Source organism: Falco rusticolus, chromosome 3, assembly GCF_015220075.1.
Source record: "Falco rusticolus isolate bFalRus1 chromosome 3, bFalRus1.pri, whole genome shotgun sequence".
Taxonomy (NCBI): Eukaryota; Metazoa; Chordata; class Aves; order Falconiformes; family Falconidae; genus Falco; species Falco rusticolus.
In genome coordinates this window covers 46584191-46600595 of record NC_051189.1, presented here as the reverse complement: position 1 = coordinate 46600595, position 16405 = coordinate 46584191, and the positions used below count along the sequence as shown (strand labels likewise).

At 41.5% G+C, this 16405-nt stretch overlaps 1 protein-coding gene and 1 long non-coding RNA gene across 4 annotated transcripts in view; one reads left to right on the top strand and one right to left on the bottom strand.

Moving 5' to 3' along the window:
• Positions 1 to 16405, bottom strand: part of PLAG1 (PLAG1 zinc finger) — a 52640-nt gene that overhangs the window by 15705 nt on the left and 20530 nt on the right. The window lies entirely within an intron of this gene.
• LOC119144149 lies at positions 472 to 16404 on the top strand. Its single transcript, XR_005102972.1, has 2 exons — positions 472 to 599; positions 9425 to 16404. It is a non-coding gene; the product is annotated as an uncharacterized LOC119144149 (long non-coding RNA).

The following is a 16405-nucleotide window of genomic DNA, read 5'->3' as shown; positions in this document are numbered from 1 at the left end:
TTTAGAAGGAGAATGCTGTCTTTGGTAGGAAGATGCTGATTCTCCCTCATTTGTTCTTGGCTGAATGGAGCTGCAAGAGGAAGGGGGCAACAAAAGGACGTATCTCTGTGGCCCGAGTTCTCCTACATCTGGAAGCTCAAGCTGAGTCTTTGGTGCTGGAGGACAAGAAGGAGAAAGAATGGGCATTGCTGGGGTGAGCCAGAAGATAGGTTTGACCAGGGAGCCTGCCCAGGCCAGAAGGGGCTTGTACCTGCATTGTCACAAAGTCATACTTCATTTAATTTTCTGCCTGTTTCATTGTGTAGTTTGGAAGAGATTTATACGGCAAGCAACACGTATGCACATGGCACGACTGCTGATAAACACTGCGCTGCCGAACAGCAGGAGGGACAGATCTCAGCCCCTGGAGCCCTGCCTCTGGCCACCGTCGCCGTTCATACAGCAGGCAGCGACAGGGAGAGCCAACAGCAACACTGCCTGACAGCAGCCAGGGATCGGTGGGGTCCTGCAGCTCCTGTTCTCTCAGGAACTGATGGAGAAATGTGAAAAGGCAAAGGGGTCCACGCTGAGGCCCCAGCAGGACAAGATGGCACTGAGAGGTGGGTGAAGCCACTTGGCCTTTTGCATTTTGGAACAATAATTATTATTGTAAATTATATTGTAAAGTTATTGTAAATAGCCACTCAAAGATGTAGGCACTGGCCCTACCACACAGCACTGTTTCATATAAGGGGAGTGCATGCACACATATGCAAACTAATCACAAAAGAACAGGTAGTTTGTTGGTTTTCTTTTTTTCTTTTTTTCTTTTTTTTTTTTTTTTTAAATATAGACAAGGCTGTATTTATCTTATCTTGAACTTCAGGACTTCTCCTTATAGCAGGCAGCTGAGTTCAGAGAAATCCTTCTCCACGGATTCAGGCACTAGCCTACTGTACAGAGGGGTGGCCGAGGGAGTGTGGCAGAACAGCAGCGAGAGTGTGCACAGGCTGCAGGAAGACACCACCAAATCCAGGCATGCAGCAGGAGAATTGCTTGTGAAAGCTGCTGCAGGAAAATGAAATTTTGTGGGCAAAACAGTGGAAGTATCTATATCCAGCAATCTTAGGTATAAACATACGAATGATTTAAGAGGTAATAACACACAAGACTTCATCCCTCAGGAAAACAGCCTAACAGCTAGAACATAACGAATTAACATAAGCACTGAAACTAAAACCAGGCAACCATTGTAGTCTACTGTTAGTGACATCACATTAATAATATCCTATATATTATGTGTGCAAAACAACAATTATGCTGCAAAGAGTATTATATAGAAGGTAGAAAAATACAAGAATTAAGATATTTCATCAATTGAAAAATTTAATTATGTCTTTGTTGGGGTTTTTTGGGAAAATTTCCACAGAGAAACCTACTGAAATTGCATAAAGTTGAGCTGGAAGAAAACCTGATCCTTTCAAACTAGTGTGAAATATGGGTAGCAAAACAAATGCATCGACATGATTAAACCCATTACTTTTCTTCTGGGCAGTAAACACACAGATTCCACTAGTAAACACCTGTTAAATATCCAGACCTTTTATTAATTAATAAAGCAAGCATTTGGAAGAAAAAACTGCTAGGTTCTGTGGGCCAGTAACCATCATACAAAAATAGGTATTTATAAAATTTGACTATGAAGTACATGTTTTTTTTTCATGATCATAAAGCTATTCACAATTCTTGAAAGCTGTACTACAGTCATGAAATGTCGACAACCAGCTTTTTAATTTTAGAAAACAACCCATTCTTATAATATGCTACACTAGAATGAGTATTACATCACCTTTTCCAGAATATAGAAGAAAAATTCTATCATGCCTGCCTTTTTTTTTTTTTTTTTTTCCTTAAGTTTCTGGAAATGTAGAACACAAACTTACCAACATTTATTTTATCATGACCTAACAGTCTGTAATTTAAAGAAAAATAAAATCACAATACTAACCAGCATCTCTTTGTGGGCATTCCATGTTTAAAATTACTTAGGTCCACTTTAAATCTTGAGAGCTTAATTTTGGTTACTAAATGTTCCAAATGATTCCTTATTATATACTAAATTTAAGGAAACAAGAGATGCCAAGAATTAACTGATCTGATGATTGTGGTTTTTACGGGCTTTTTAAAAATCTCTATGGTACTGCATAGATCTTTTTCTAAAATCTTTGGAGAGGCCGTGATACAAATAACATTGATATGGTAATTACTGTTAGAATGCTTAAACCTGCAAAAATGTTTTCATCTATTTTGGAATCACACCCCCACCCCCACCCCCTCCCCAATAATAATCTGCACCCATTTTTAATGTGATGATGCTTCTGTAAAAGCAAACTTTGGTTATTATTTAATCTGCATATAGGACAATGTCATTTTTATAATAAACCCTAATCAAAAGCAAATCCTGTATATGTACAAGTAAACGCAAACACACATCCTAAAGGTGTGTATGAGATCATACACTAATATAATCAGGACTTAATTGATGGTCGTAAGGAACATTCTTTTCCTTTGTCCCAAGATGTTTTAAAATGAGACTAGGTGTGCAGGCTAGATTAATGGTACATCTAGGCCAGTATTCTGTCTCCAGTAATAGCCGAAAGTACAGAATAGGTCAAAAATGTATGATATTTCTTACTGACACTCTTCTGACCTCCAACCGCTTTGATGTCAGGGACTTTCCGGACTGTATGTGTTTCTGTTAGTTTAGCAACTTTCAGCACATCACCCTTCCAAGCAATATCCACACTCCCCTGGAAATCACATCAATTTCTAGTACCTACAGCATACTTTCAAAAAATTGTCCCACAGGTATCTCCACTACTGATTTTATGGAGAACCTCTTCCTTTTGAAGTCTCTGAATCTACCTTCCCTCCTGTGTACATTCTTCTTTTGAAAGGCAGTGGTTAGTCTGCCTCTTCCTTCCTCTCTAGATCTCCATGATATTGCTCTCAATTAATTCCCTTCCCAGACCAAAGTCCCAGTTTCCAGAAGTGTTCTTCATGTGGAAGCTACCCCATTGTATCTTATCATCCTTGACAACCTTCTCTAAGCCTCTTCCAGTTCTAATAAATCAAACGTATTGCTGCTTCTCTGTTAGAAGTGAAGTGCGTCACTCCATCTGTGACAACCATAAACTCTTGTAATGACATTCTCAATTTTATTCTACAGTTCTTTCCTCTAATATTTGGGTTGTGTTTCGGTGACCAATGAGCTCATAATCTCACAGAATCACCAATTACAATCCCCAAATCTTAGCGGTAATGGTAATACTCAAGTCAAACTCATCTTCTTGATATATAATCAGGATTGTTCTGCACAGTTACCCTCATTTATCTACATTGAATTTCACTGCCCGTTTTGCTGCTCAGTCCTCAGCACTTTAATGCCCTTCTACTGATCTCCACAGCTAGCTCTATTCTTCACAGCAAACTTGCTCACCCAGTTGCTCATCCCCTTCCTGATACCATTTATAAATGTGTTGAACAGCACAGATCTCTGTGGAACGTAACTGGGACCCTCCTTTAATTGAGAACTGACCTACTTCTACCCTTTGATCGTACCTTCTAATGTCATTTACTTGTGCAAAGACCTTCCCTCTTACATTATAGCTCCTTAGCTTCCTTAAAAAGCCTTTCTGATAAAGTTCACTTTGATTTTTGATCCAGACCATCTTTAATTCTTGCTGATGCCTCCCAAGAACTCCAACTCCCTAAGACAGAACTCTCTTACAAATGCTGCTTTGGCTCTTCCCAAATAATCACACCTAGCCAGGTGACCACCAATTCTACACTTTATTATAGCGTCTATCAAAATTGCCTGGTACAGATTTCAGATTTGCCTGGTGCAGGCCTACCTGGCCCAGACCACCCCTGAAACCATGATTGTACACACTCACATGTCAGAAGATTTGTCTAAACCTGAATACTTTAGGATGTACCACGTAAACAACGTCATTAGATTGCAAAGCACTAGACAGAATAGGAAGCTACAGGTTTTGCTCGTTGAGACAGTCTCATCTACCTGGAATGATAACGCAAGTTGATTTTAACGGTTTCAGCAACTGGTCAAGGGTTTCTGGTCTGCTGTGGTCTGCCAGGTGGAAATCACAATGACATCGGTGAACTCAAGATAAACTCCACTCACATACATCGCTACATCATACAATCCTGTGCAGCTACAGATCTCTGCTCAGTCAAGAGCGAGATGGCCTGAACTGGAACGGCACAGAAAAAAGCCACCAGTCACTTCACTTGTGCTCTGCTCCTCATTTGAGATGAAAAAGTAAAATTTACCAAAGAGCTCAGTAATTTCACTTGAAGGTCTGCTGGGCAGACAGCACAAAGGAACTGGCTGTGCTGAAGAAATTAACAGGGTGCCAAAAGGCAGGGACAGGTTTGAAATAGCAAAATCTGTAAAATACGCATGGACTATAAATCAGAAAACGTGGGACTACAATAATCCAACCAGTGATTCATCATTTGGGCTTGGAGAAATCCTCTACCATACCTCATTTTTTTGTCTGTTGTTTAAAAAAAAAAAAAAAAAAAAAGGAAATAAAAGTGTGATACCCATCTAGCTAACATAAACTCAAATAAGAATGGCAAGGTGGTGCTATTTGAAAAAGTAGCAGTATGACACAGAAGCTGCAAGGACCGTACTAAGGACAAAACCTTTCACAGGAGTTAGATTTCCCTCATGAGGTTAGGTTAGGTTAGATGGTTGGGAAACTTACATTTGGGACAAAAAGACAACTCATGAAAGACGAAATAAAGTGACTGAGAGAAAGGGTAGTCTCTCCAGTTACATACACCACATCCTGGGTGTAGGTGGTAACTACGCAGTAGTCCAAAGAATGTAGCAGAAGCCCAGCCCTGCCCTGAATCTCACTCCCTGAAACACATTGCCTGGGGGCAAAAGCTGTGACAGGGTTTAGCCTTGCTTTTTTCAGAACGTTGGATTTTCATATGATTTATTGGAGCTATTCCAATTAAAATGCTGATCCTGGTTGCCCCATCTCCTCTGCCTCTTATCTCAGCCCTCAAAGAACAGCAACAAGTGAAAAAGAGTGCCCAAATTCCAAGCAGCTGCTAATCTTCCAGTACACCCTACAGTCAAGGAACTGCTGTCATATCTGAAAAGAAAATACTTCCTAGATTATCGTAACTTTACAGTAAATAAGGAGTGTCACATTTAGTCGCGATGGCCTTTGCTACTGCTGCTACAGCCGTGATGCTGGATGGTTGTATCAATGACCTTACAAGCTAAAACACAAAACCCTTAGGAAAGGATAACTAAAGATGCAGAATACTTAGGCTAATACCAGAGCAAACCCCTATTCAAACCTCTAATCAGTGAGCCTTTCAGAACCTGCACAGTGCAGACATTGAATTTATTCCTGACTCTGTTCACGTACCAGCTTTATCTATGCAATGATGTTAGCATACACCTAAAAGTTTACTCTGATCGGAGTGACTTCACAGACTGTTTGCATGCCATTTTGCTATGAGAGCATCCTTGTTAATGAGGTAAGTACATAGCTCTGCATTTGCTCCCATCTCCCATTTGGTGCATTGAGTGGTTTGTTTACAGTGCTTCAGTTTGTCATGCAATTTATTTTGGGATGCACATCTGAATCTGTAAGAATTCTGAGATTCGATGCCAGACTAATGAACAATTAAAAGCAGTCATGCATAATTTAGAGCTACACAATTGAACATAGTAGAGGGAGATGAAGCCAGGAAGTTAATATCCAGAACAGTCACCTGGAGTACAATTTTTGGATTCAGGTGACTGGCAGCAACTAATGGATTCAGTTTCAGGCAGCAAAGGCAGAACCTGCCAGAAATCCACACAGATTCTGCCCTGGAGCTGCACCAACAGAAAACCAATCTGGGAGCTCCTGTCAGCCTGATGAAATGTCATAACGTTGTAGTCACCAAACAACTTTACCATTAAATCACAAGATAATGAGCTTGTTATTGGCAGGGCAAGCAAGTCAGGAAGGCTGACAGTAGGAGGAGGCGGACTCTCCATGTTATGTCAATGCACAGTAGGTCACAGATAGCTTAGAAGGGATAGGGTTCCCCACTGGCACAGAAGCGAGCTGCAAGACACATACTTCTTGCCTTACCCTACCCCAGCTCCACCTCACCAACACACAAGCTTAAGACTTCATCAACATGATGGCATATTCCTTCACAGTCTTGCTGGACACAGTTTACCACAGTAAGCGTTCACCAATACTAATAATGGGTAGTCTATGATGGAAGATCTATGCCCTGCAAGGTAATTTTTGTTCTCCACAGTCCAAGAAACCAGGGCATTTAAGAGCTCTCCTCTTTTTTTAAAGCAACTTAGTACACTCCGCTTTCCTGATTTCCAAGCATACATTACGTGATTGGATTAAAACACATGCAAGACTTTGCCCTGAGTAGCTACAGACTACCAGTGGGGCAGGCTTCCAGAAAGGTGGAAGGAAGATGGTGACAAAAAAGATGGAATAAAAATAGCCTTATGACTGTATGGTATGCATCAATGTTTCATGCACATTATGGGGAAAAATCCTGGAAAGCAGATGGAAACATGAAATGGAAATGCTTTCGTGAGTCCCAGAGAATGTATTCCTCTGAAGTGCTCTGCAACAAGACGCTTGAGCTCCTTTCACACTGTGGGAAAGTAGCTGTAGGCTAGCAAAACATTTGCAATCAGAAAGGTATGTTTTAGTTTAATTTTATTTTTGAAAAGTTGTGAAGAGATGAATTTTACAATAGTCGTGTTCAATTAATTTTTCAGACAGGTGTTTAGAAAAATAGATTTATTTACTGATTCAGCTGGTGAAATTTTTTCAATGAAAACATAATGACCTTAAAAACAAAGTAGGTCATGTGAGGAATGCTCCTTTAGATGATGTACGCAAGATCCTGAATACTGTCAGGAAACATCCCCAGTTAGCTCAGCTGACAGTGGTCTCAATATGGAACATCATCTACGTTTTGCTGGGTGTTAGAGGTAAAGTGCTTGACCAGTGTTTTGTTACAACTGTTTGTACTGAGCACCTTTGTATTGCCTGTTTCTTGTCCCCTTCCAGAACTGCATAATCCATTTTAATCTTCTGGGAGTTCTCCAGGAAACCCTTCTTTCAGCACTCTGCCTTTTGCAACCTCCTGCTGAGCTGATAATTTCAAGGTTCAGATCCACCCTTCGTTTATCTTCTGAAATCTGATGGCTATCTTTTAGCTAATAATTCCCCTCTTCAATATGGGCTGCAGCTTTTTTATGTGCTAAGAGAAATCAGAAAAAATAAAGATGTTACTAGTCACCCCACTCATTACAAACTCTATTTTAATACTGCTAACTAGTTTCTTCCCTCATGACCACATTCAAATTCCTTTTCCCCAACTTTTCTTTTCACCGTGTTCCCTTCAAAACTGCAAGATGCCTTCCAAATTACTTCCACATACTACATATGCTGTTGTAGGTTTTTCTGGGACATACATAATGGGGTAAGTTGGTTGCTATTGTTTCAAAACTTGAAATGGTCAGACACTGTTGGATAGGCATTTGAGTATAAAGGGTTCTGGTTTTGGGGTTTTTTAAAGAAAAAGAACAGTAGGCACTGCATTTGTAACTGCACACATGTGCAACTAGCTCTCCTTATGCGGAAAGATACTACTCCCTAGCAAATTCCTGGGAAACCTGAGGGATTCATTTATAAGGACAACAGGCAAACTGCAGTAATACACGAGGTTACCTATCAACAAGCTTCATCCAGGAGTGCTAGAGGAGCATTTCCATAAAGGAAAAAAAAAAAAAAGAAGGAAAATAACCCTAACACCTCCTTTATATGCAATGTTTGTGTCAAACCTCCCTCCCACAAACTCTTTTCACTGTTTGTATTGCTCCTACAAATTACTGTAAAATACGCTGCAAAATTAAGAAAATTCTGTAGCAGTTGTTAGATATATACAAGCTCACTCTACTAAACAAACATCGTAGAACAGCAATGCAGTTCAAAATTCCTTGTGTATTTCACCCTGAGTAAAGATTGAGCACGCTAACGAAACTCCGTGACAGCATACTTTGTATTTGAGACTGCATTCAGATTTATAAACACTCTGAGCATAACTAAGGTCTGGAGCAGGGGGGCAGCATAACCAAAGCTGGGGAAGGCTGTGATTAGTGAGGAGGAAATGAGAGGAGATCAAATCAGCTGAGAAAGGAGGCAGAAAAGTGCAACTCATGTTTGGGACTTGGCACATTAAACCTTTAAAGTAAGCCTGATGAGAAGATGCCATTTCAGGGAGGGGAGAGCAAGAGTAAAAATAATAATAATAATAATAATAAAAATAATAGGCAAAAGCATCATAAAGTATGATCGAGAGCTCCTGTATTTGTGGAGTCAGGTACTGGAGAAACTGCAAAGCCCTGAGTCAGCAGCACAGATGTGACAGATGACACTGACTGGGAAAAAGGCAAACCAATACTTCTTAAACAGATGGATGTGTTGTATATGAAGGGGTGTAGGCAGCAGCAGGAGGAAACACAGAGTCCCATGTAACACCCACCCATTCTCTATGTCTGTGCACCCCCCCTGAACAGATGGTTCCCTAAAACCTTCAGACTCTCTCCCCTTACGCCCACGTGGGGAGCTGAGCCCTGGGGAGCATGGAGGTGAGCCATGCAGTGGCTCTGGCTCAGCTGGGACAGGCATGCTCCTGGCTGAGTCTAGCTGGGCTGGCTGCTTCGTGCCTTCCCCACAGCCCCAGGGCTCCCCAAAGCAGGGAGCAGGCAGCATGCTGTGCTCCGTGGTGACATCTGCACCAAGAGCAGGGTCACCTCTCTCCTAGAGATCTCCAGGCTTCCGAAATAGGGCAAGGTAGCTACAGGATAGTCGCAAAGACTTGGACAGTGAAGACAACTTGATGCCACTCCTCCTGGGATGGAGAAGACCGAGAGGTACAAAGGAGCTGATACGGTAGAGTTTCTGAGAAGTCCTTCAGTACAGCTGGACTGATAACTAGGCAAGGATAGCTGAGCGAAGACTGAACTGAATTTGCTGGATTTTACATGCAGAATTTTGGGGTAGGGGATACCAACAGTAAAGGCTGTTACTCTGGGTGAGAGGGCAAGAGAAATGCAGGGATGTAGGGACAGTAGCTGGAGCGCAGAGAAGTTCAGAGGTGGCCAGTGAGTGACAGTGCATCTGTGCAGATGAGGAGTCCACAGCAAATAAATAAAACAAGAGTCTGATCTAAGTTTGAGAATGGCTAAGTTAAATGGCAAGGGGAAGGCTGCTACTGCTCCAGAAAGAGTAGTTTGAACTCTCCTGTGAAGTTATTGTGCAATTGGGCATGCAATACTTACCGGATTGTTTTCCTTCTCCAGCCTCTGCAGGATCCTGTAGCTGCTTCTTGGGTATTGTTCACATCTGATGAGTCACAATGCTTGCAGCAGGCCCAGGCCCAGCTGGACACTATGGCATAGGTGAGGCTACTGACCTTCATTTGATGGGTTTTTACCCAGTTGTCTCGGGCCTCTCCTATGGCACTGTGCACCATCCAGGGGGGAAAGAAAGATCTCTCCTGGATTTGGTGGCAATGCCTTTGCAAAACCACAGCCCAGAGCGTGTATGAGGACACTGATCAAGAATCCCGTTGTGTTTCTTTGCCTTCTGCTACATCCTTTGTGGTCCTTTGTGTTGACTCAGCCCTGAGGCCAGGTGTGCCCTCTTGCTTTCATTTATGTGGGCAGTGACCTGTACCTGTCCATCCCCTAATGATTCATATCTGAGTCGGGTCAGACATACATGAACTGGAGGCCACCAGAGCCTTGGGCAGACTCTTCAAAACTAATCAGTCATTACAACCAACTTGCTTACAACCCTCACCACAAAGAGCAGCACTCTTGGCTACCTGCCAGCATGCATGGAGCATTTACCTCCAGTCAGGATGATCCTGGAGTAAAGAAGGACATGGGGAGTGAGCCAGGTGAGAAGAAATACAAACTCCATCACACTATAAGCAATTAACCCAAAGAAACCTTAGAGAAGAAACTCGCTCACTGCAACAAGCATTTACTGCACTCACTACAGTAAGTAGTCCTTTTTGATACAACTTTGAGAATTAAGTTCAGCATGGGCACATGATGCTGTAAGACAAACTGAAGCGTGTTCAAGGTAACATCCGACTGTGGACTAAGCCATAGTAAATTGTTTTTGTTAATTATTTCCCAGTGATCAACAGCCTAGACATTCTTTCTCACTACCTCCATTTTAAGGTTCACAAAGGGACAATTCTACCTATTATCTGCTTGAGTGAATCCTATGTTTCCACACTTAGAAAAGCAAAATAGAAGTAAAAAAAAAAAAAAGCAACCAATCAAACAGAAAATGCAGTCAATTTTACACGCAGTTTCTGTTTGTTAGGGCAAATCTTTTTTCAACCTACAGGAAGAATATCATGCAGAAGGTAAAAAATCCCAACAACAGATTATTCCTCATCCTCTGCCTTTAAGAGACTAATAGGTAACACAAATGGGTTTGAGCAACTGTAGTAATTCAAGCATATCTTCTCTAAGCCACTGAGATGCCAAAATAATGGGTCAGGTGGACATACATTTCAGATCTGCTAAGTCCTGGTCCCATATGTCTCATGTACCCCTGTGCAATCTTGAGCAGAAGCAGCTCGTATCTACCGCATATCAGCTACGGCATTTTTATCAACCTCCAATCCTTGCTTAAATAAAGAAACAAAACCACTTAACAAAATCCAGCCTACCTCTCTGTCAAGTATGCCCTTTTGCAACCTGACCATCCCTAGTTTCTAAGGTGCAGCCCCAGCCACTCAGCTCTTGCAGATCCCCCACTGTCCATTAGCAATTGCAACGCCACATTCCTTCTTCAAAGGTTTCACTGCTCTAATGGCAAAACCTGCGGAAGCACTTCAGCTCCTTGCTGCAAAAGCCCGCAGGTCACTGTGCACTGTGGATCAAGTGTTCAGGCTTTCTGCTGGACACACAGGCTGTTCCTTATTTGCAAAGGTCTGGACGTTAAGACAACACCACTACAAACAGAAGTATTTATTTACAGATATCATTAGCAATTTACAAGAAAATGTAATGAACAGGTCACATCTGAACAGCTGAAGCATGGAGAGGCTAACTGGATATTTCAGCTATCTTAATTAACTTCAGTATTGCATCAAACGCCGTAAGAGCGACAGATCACTAATGCCAAGTTAGTCATTTTCAGTAACAGTTCTCATGGAATTTTTTCCTTCTAAATAATCAAAACAATTGGTCATTGGACCTTATAAGGAAAAGTGCCATACCAAACAGAATTTCATAAAATACAGCTGTTTTAACTTCACAGTTCCCTCCAGCATATCGGCAGCACCTGAATTTTGAGGCTGCAGTTTTATGTTTTGTGTGTTTGGTGGGTTTTTTTAACCAGATGACAAGATAAAACTATTAAAATAATTAGCAGTACAGTAACTTGCTCAGATGGTTTCATCTGTTCTTATGACAGAGACATTCAATAAAACCACAGCATAACAAATTTAAAACCAATAAATACTAGTTCTTTAGTTTTTAACAGCAAAGTGTTAGCCTGTGAGATTTATTGCCAGAAGGTAACATACAGTTAGACAGACAAGACTTACGTAGATAACTGGATCATCCAGAACTATAATACAATTTCAAGAGGGCTTCAGAAAAAATAACCACCGCCCCCCTTTTCAGGACAAAATCCAAACCAGCAGAGAGCTAAAGAAGAAAGGATCTTCTCCTCTGTATCTTCTGATTATACCACCACTCGAAGCTTCTGATAGCAGTTAGTATCAAGACAAAATACAGGACTAGACAGAACAGCAGTCAGAATTCCTGCATCGTATCAGATCTAGAGAGCATAACACTTTTGTGAACTCCAAACAGCAGCCTCCCATCTCTCCAGAGCATCTTTTGAAACATGCAGTTGAGCTTGCCTTGGGTCTAGCAAAGTATATGTTTTAAGACCTCAGGCACTGGGATACCTGCCAAGTCACAACAAATATGTATACATATCTAATCTACTTAAATTTTGAGTGGAAACTCTGTGCCCTTTAGATATATCCCTCAAGGCTACGAATAGCACACTTGTCGGACAGGATGAAATTTCCCTGTGTAAGTAATAACTGAGCTCTTCTGGCATCTAACCACGCCTCCCGGCTTCTTCCAAAACCAACCATCAGGGAGGGAGGAATGATGAGGATGAAGGTAAAGAGGTTTGGAGATAGGGGCAAAAGAAGATTAAGGAAGAGGAAACAAATTATAGGTGGATTAGGAACAACAGGGCTCTCTCGAAACAGTTGTTAAGAAAGCAGTCTCTTCCCCCTGCCCCTCTTTATCTGGCAGGTGACAAGTTGGTAAAAAAATTCCCGAAACAGAGATTCCCATGAAGAGAAGGAGGCCTAAAAAGTGAATTGAAACAGAGCAGAGGCAAAGCAGCACTGTTACCGAATCAAAGGCAATGCTCACTGTCCAACAGATTTGAATACTGATAGGATTATTCACAGCCTTGGTATGGTCACCTTTTCTTACGAAAAAGGAGCTAGAAAGAAAGCCAATGAAATCCTTGGTACCCTGTACAGCTTCTACAGCTAAAATAACACTAACAAAAATCAAAGCAGTTTAGATTACACATGAATGTAAACAAACAGGGGCATATTTTGACAGCACTAGGCAGTAGTTAACTGCATTGTCTTCTAAAATGAGGGAATATTACTTTCTTTTGTTTTTCTTTAAAAGCAGGTGACTATTTGGTTTGAAATTTCATACCGCACTTGTTTCTATGACCTATGAACCTTCTGTTAAAAGCTGAACAACTGGATAAATTTTAATAAGAGATCTTTGCATTTGGACTCAAGAAGAAAAATTTCACTGGCAGCCTTACTTCCTACCACTAACCAAACTCTTAAAATACAGTATCTACTAATCCTTTAAAACACTTGGTCTAATTGCACACAATAATGGGCAGGCTTATCTGAAGCCGATCTAGTGTGGTCTACAATACTTGTTTTAGCAGGACTTTTTTTTCTTTACCTCGAACAGATAATGTTACAACTACAATTTTCAAACTGCAACTTCCCTGCTTACCCAAACCTGAGTACCAGAGGGCAGGCAAGGGAGATGTGGAGACTCATGCCCATGCCATCAGTGTTTGTAACTACACAGATGAGCAGTCTTTAAAAAAAAAAAAAAAAAAAAAAAAAGAAATACTTGTGAACATGAAGCACAGATTCATGACCCAGCTAACGCTGGGTAATACAGTCTGACAGTATGGCACCCACCCAAGCTTTCTATCATTAAGAACACATGAGAAAGTAACACATAGAAACTTGGCTGTAGAAATTACATTTCTTTTCTGCCTCCTATCGTATCGCAGAAATCTGCCAGAGTCAAGAAAGGTATGCATCACCTTCTCCTGCTGTTACATATTATCGACCACACACAAAACACTTATTTCTGACCCATGGCAATGGTAATCTCCCATCCCTCTCCCTAAACACACCACTCTCTCCCAGCCCCACCACTCAGCCCAAGCTGCCACCATGACTAGTGCTGGGGGGAAACATCTGCTGAAGGGCCTGGTACAAAATAGTAAGAAAAAGAGTTGGGGTTATGTGAAAGAACAGCTAAGAAAAATAACACAACGCTACCAAAACAGCTACAACAGCCTGATGATTTCAACATGTCCCTTTCCGACATAATTTGTTTCCTTACCAAAGCAGGGGGGTGGTTTTCAGAGCAGCCTGCATCCTAAATGGGAACACGAGAACATGTCAGACATCTGTATTTCAGTCTCATTGTTACCACAGTTGTCACCAAAACTTTAGGCTTTGTACCCAAAAGGCTGTACTTGCAAACACAAGAGCTGACACTTCCCTTGAATTACAGGTCCACAGAAACCAGCACTGTGAGACATCACCTTTTGGGTTTTCGTTTTTTTTGTATTTTGGGTTTTTTTAACAACAAAGAAAACCTCAACACAAAACAAAACACTGAAGAATCACTCAGCATGGGTATAACTATGGTACAGATAATTGCTGCCAGTTAACCTCAAGGCCTGATCCCTCATCAGATTTGATAGCTGCCTTGGCAAGCAGCTTCAGCAGTTACCTTCCCATCTCTGGACCCAATCCCAAAAGCAAAGCAGTGATCTCTAGAATTAGGTAACTCCACCTAAGCAAGCACCTTATTTACTGAGTCAGCCATAGGCAGAGGCAACTGTGCCCAGCCAACACCCCCAGCTGGCCAGACACAAGCCACCTCCTTGCTGGAGGCCACGCTGTGCAGTGAAACGGTGCCAGGCTCACACACCCAGGAGCAGCTTGGAGGCAGGGAATAACAGCTCCGGCACAGCACCTTGGCTAACGCTTTGGGATTGGAGATGGACACATCTGTCCAGCTGTCACGTTGAAGAGAGCAGACAGTACTCAGCCTGTCAGCCTGTCCAGAGCTTAGTTATTTTGAGCGTGCCTCCACACTGAAACAGTTTAAGGTACGGTGCTTCTTCCTTCCTCCCTTTCCCTCTTGCCCTGGCACTTGTCTGGCCACACAGCGTACCAGGCCAGAGAGCTAAAACAGTAAAATTAAATCTACAGAAAGAATGCCAAACATTTTTGTGCAGCCTAAGACTTTAGAGTGGCTTAGTGCCGGCAGGCAGAGAAGAACCATCTCAGGTACAGGGATGAGCAGGTTGGGATTCCCGCAGCTCTAATCCAAACTGCAAACCACCAAGAAAGTGCACCCACAGATTTCCTGTGGTCTCTTGGCACTAACCAGGCTGAGCAGACATTAAGGGTCAGGAACGGCAGACATTTCAGCACCCTGCAAAAGGGGATTTGGCACCACCTCCATCCTGCAGACCCAACATCCAAGAGGGCAGCGAGGGGAACCAATCTGGCAGAACAGACTGAGCACAACAGACTGATGGAGTATCACAGCACTGTGAGGTGCTCTCAGCATGGCTGACGACAGGTTACTAAATGACTAAGTTCATATTATTGGCAGTGCATCTATTTACTTGAATAAATGTGGTCAGAACTAAGTCTGCCAAACACCTACAATCACAACAGAAAGAAGCATCAGGAAACTGTTGTTTGAACTCACTATTCCCACTACAGTGAAAATAAGGTAGAAGTGTACAGTTCTCTGCACCAGAGATGGCTACCAACCACAGAGACCAGCACAGGTGCTACCGAAAGGTGAATTTAAAAAAAAGTCTCTAGTACACTTCTATAACCTTACCTTTCACATTGGAATACTATCTTCTGACTTAACAGGAAGCAAGGCTGCCATGTGATGAGATGTAAGAGTCTCAGAACAGCATCAAATCCAAATAAACACTTTTGGCCTCATTTCAGTATTGAGGAAAGGTGGAGAAAAGTTATCTGGACTTAAAATTCATGATGATAGCATGGAGTCTTGCTTGGAGCATGTTTTCAAAGAAAGAATGAAAACATAAAAGTAAAGAGAAAAATCAAATAAAACATAACACGTTTTTTTAAAAGTTGAACCATGTCAAACACTCAACTTTTCTTCAACATGATAAAATAGATTATACAGCAGAAGCACAATACTTCTAGTCTCACTCAGTAAGAAGTCTGATACACTGTATACTACCACCCGAGCAGTAGTTTGCTGAGCTGAGAAGAGAGGGCTTAGTTTAAGAATAGTATGGCAGGAAAAGCAGCAGATCAAGAAGAGATGACAACAGATTTCTTTCTGAAAGGTGGATATGGACTTCTGCCAAGAGTGGTCTTCAGTCTTTTTTGATTCAGCTTTTTAGTTTAAGATTTTTTTTTTAATGCCTTTAAGTGAGCACTACCAAAATGTGTAAAAAATAAGAAACTAGGAGGTACCAGAAGTACAGTGCAGACTGAAACAGCACACAAGAAAAACTGCAACAAACCTTAAGGATAGCCGCGACAGAAAGGGGATGAAAAAGTAACAAAGGGCAGAGTAACACACTGAAAAGACTAATGGTTTCTGCTGAAAAATGATGAATCATTAGTTGGAATTAACAGAGAAGGAAAAAGTTTGTGTATAACCACCCTATAAGTAGCTAGTAAAAGTCACTAAGGAGAGCTGGTTCAGAAGACAGAAAATATAACGATTCAAAAAAAGCAGCTGTATTTCCAGTGCAGAAAGGGACATATAGATGGCACTATAGCAGAATACCAAGATCTTGCCGGGAACACTGTGTACAAATCTGGTAATACATATTCACAAAAAACTTATTTGGGACAGCACAACAAAACAACTGACAAAAGAAAAAAAAAAGAAAAAGAAAAAAAAAGAAAAAAGAAAAAAAAGGCAAAAGGTCTTAAC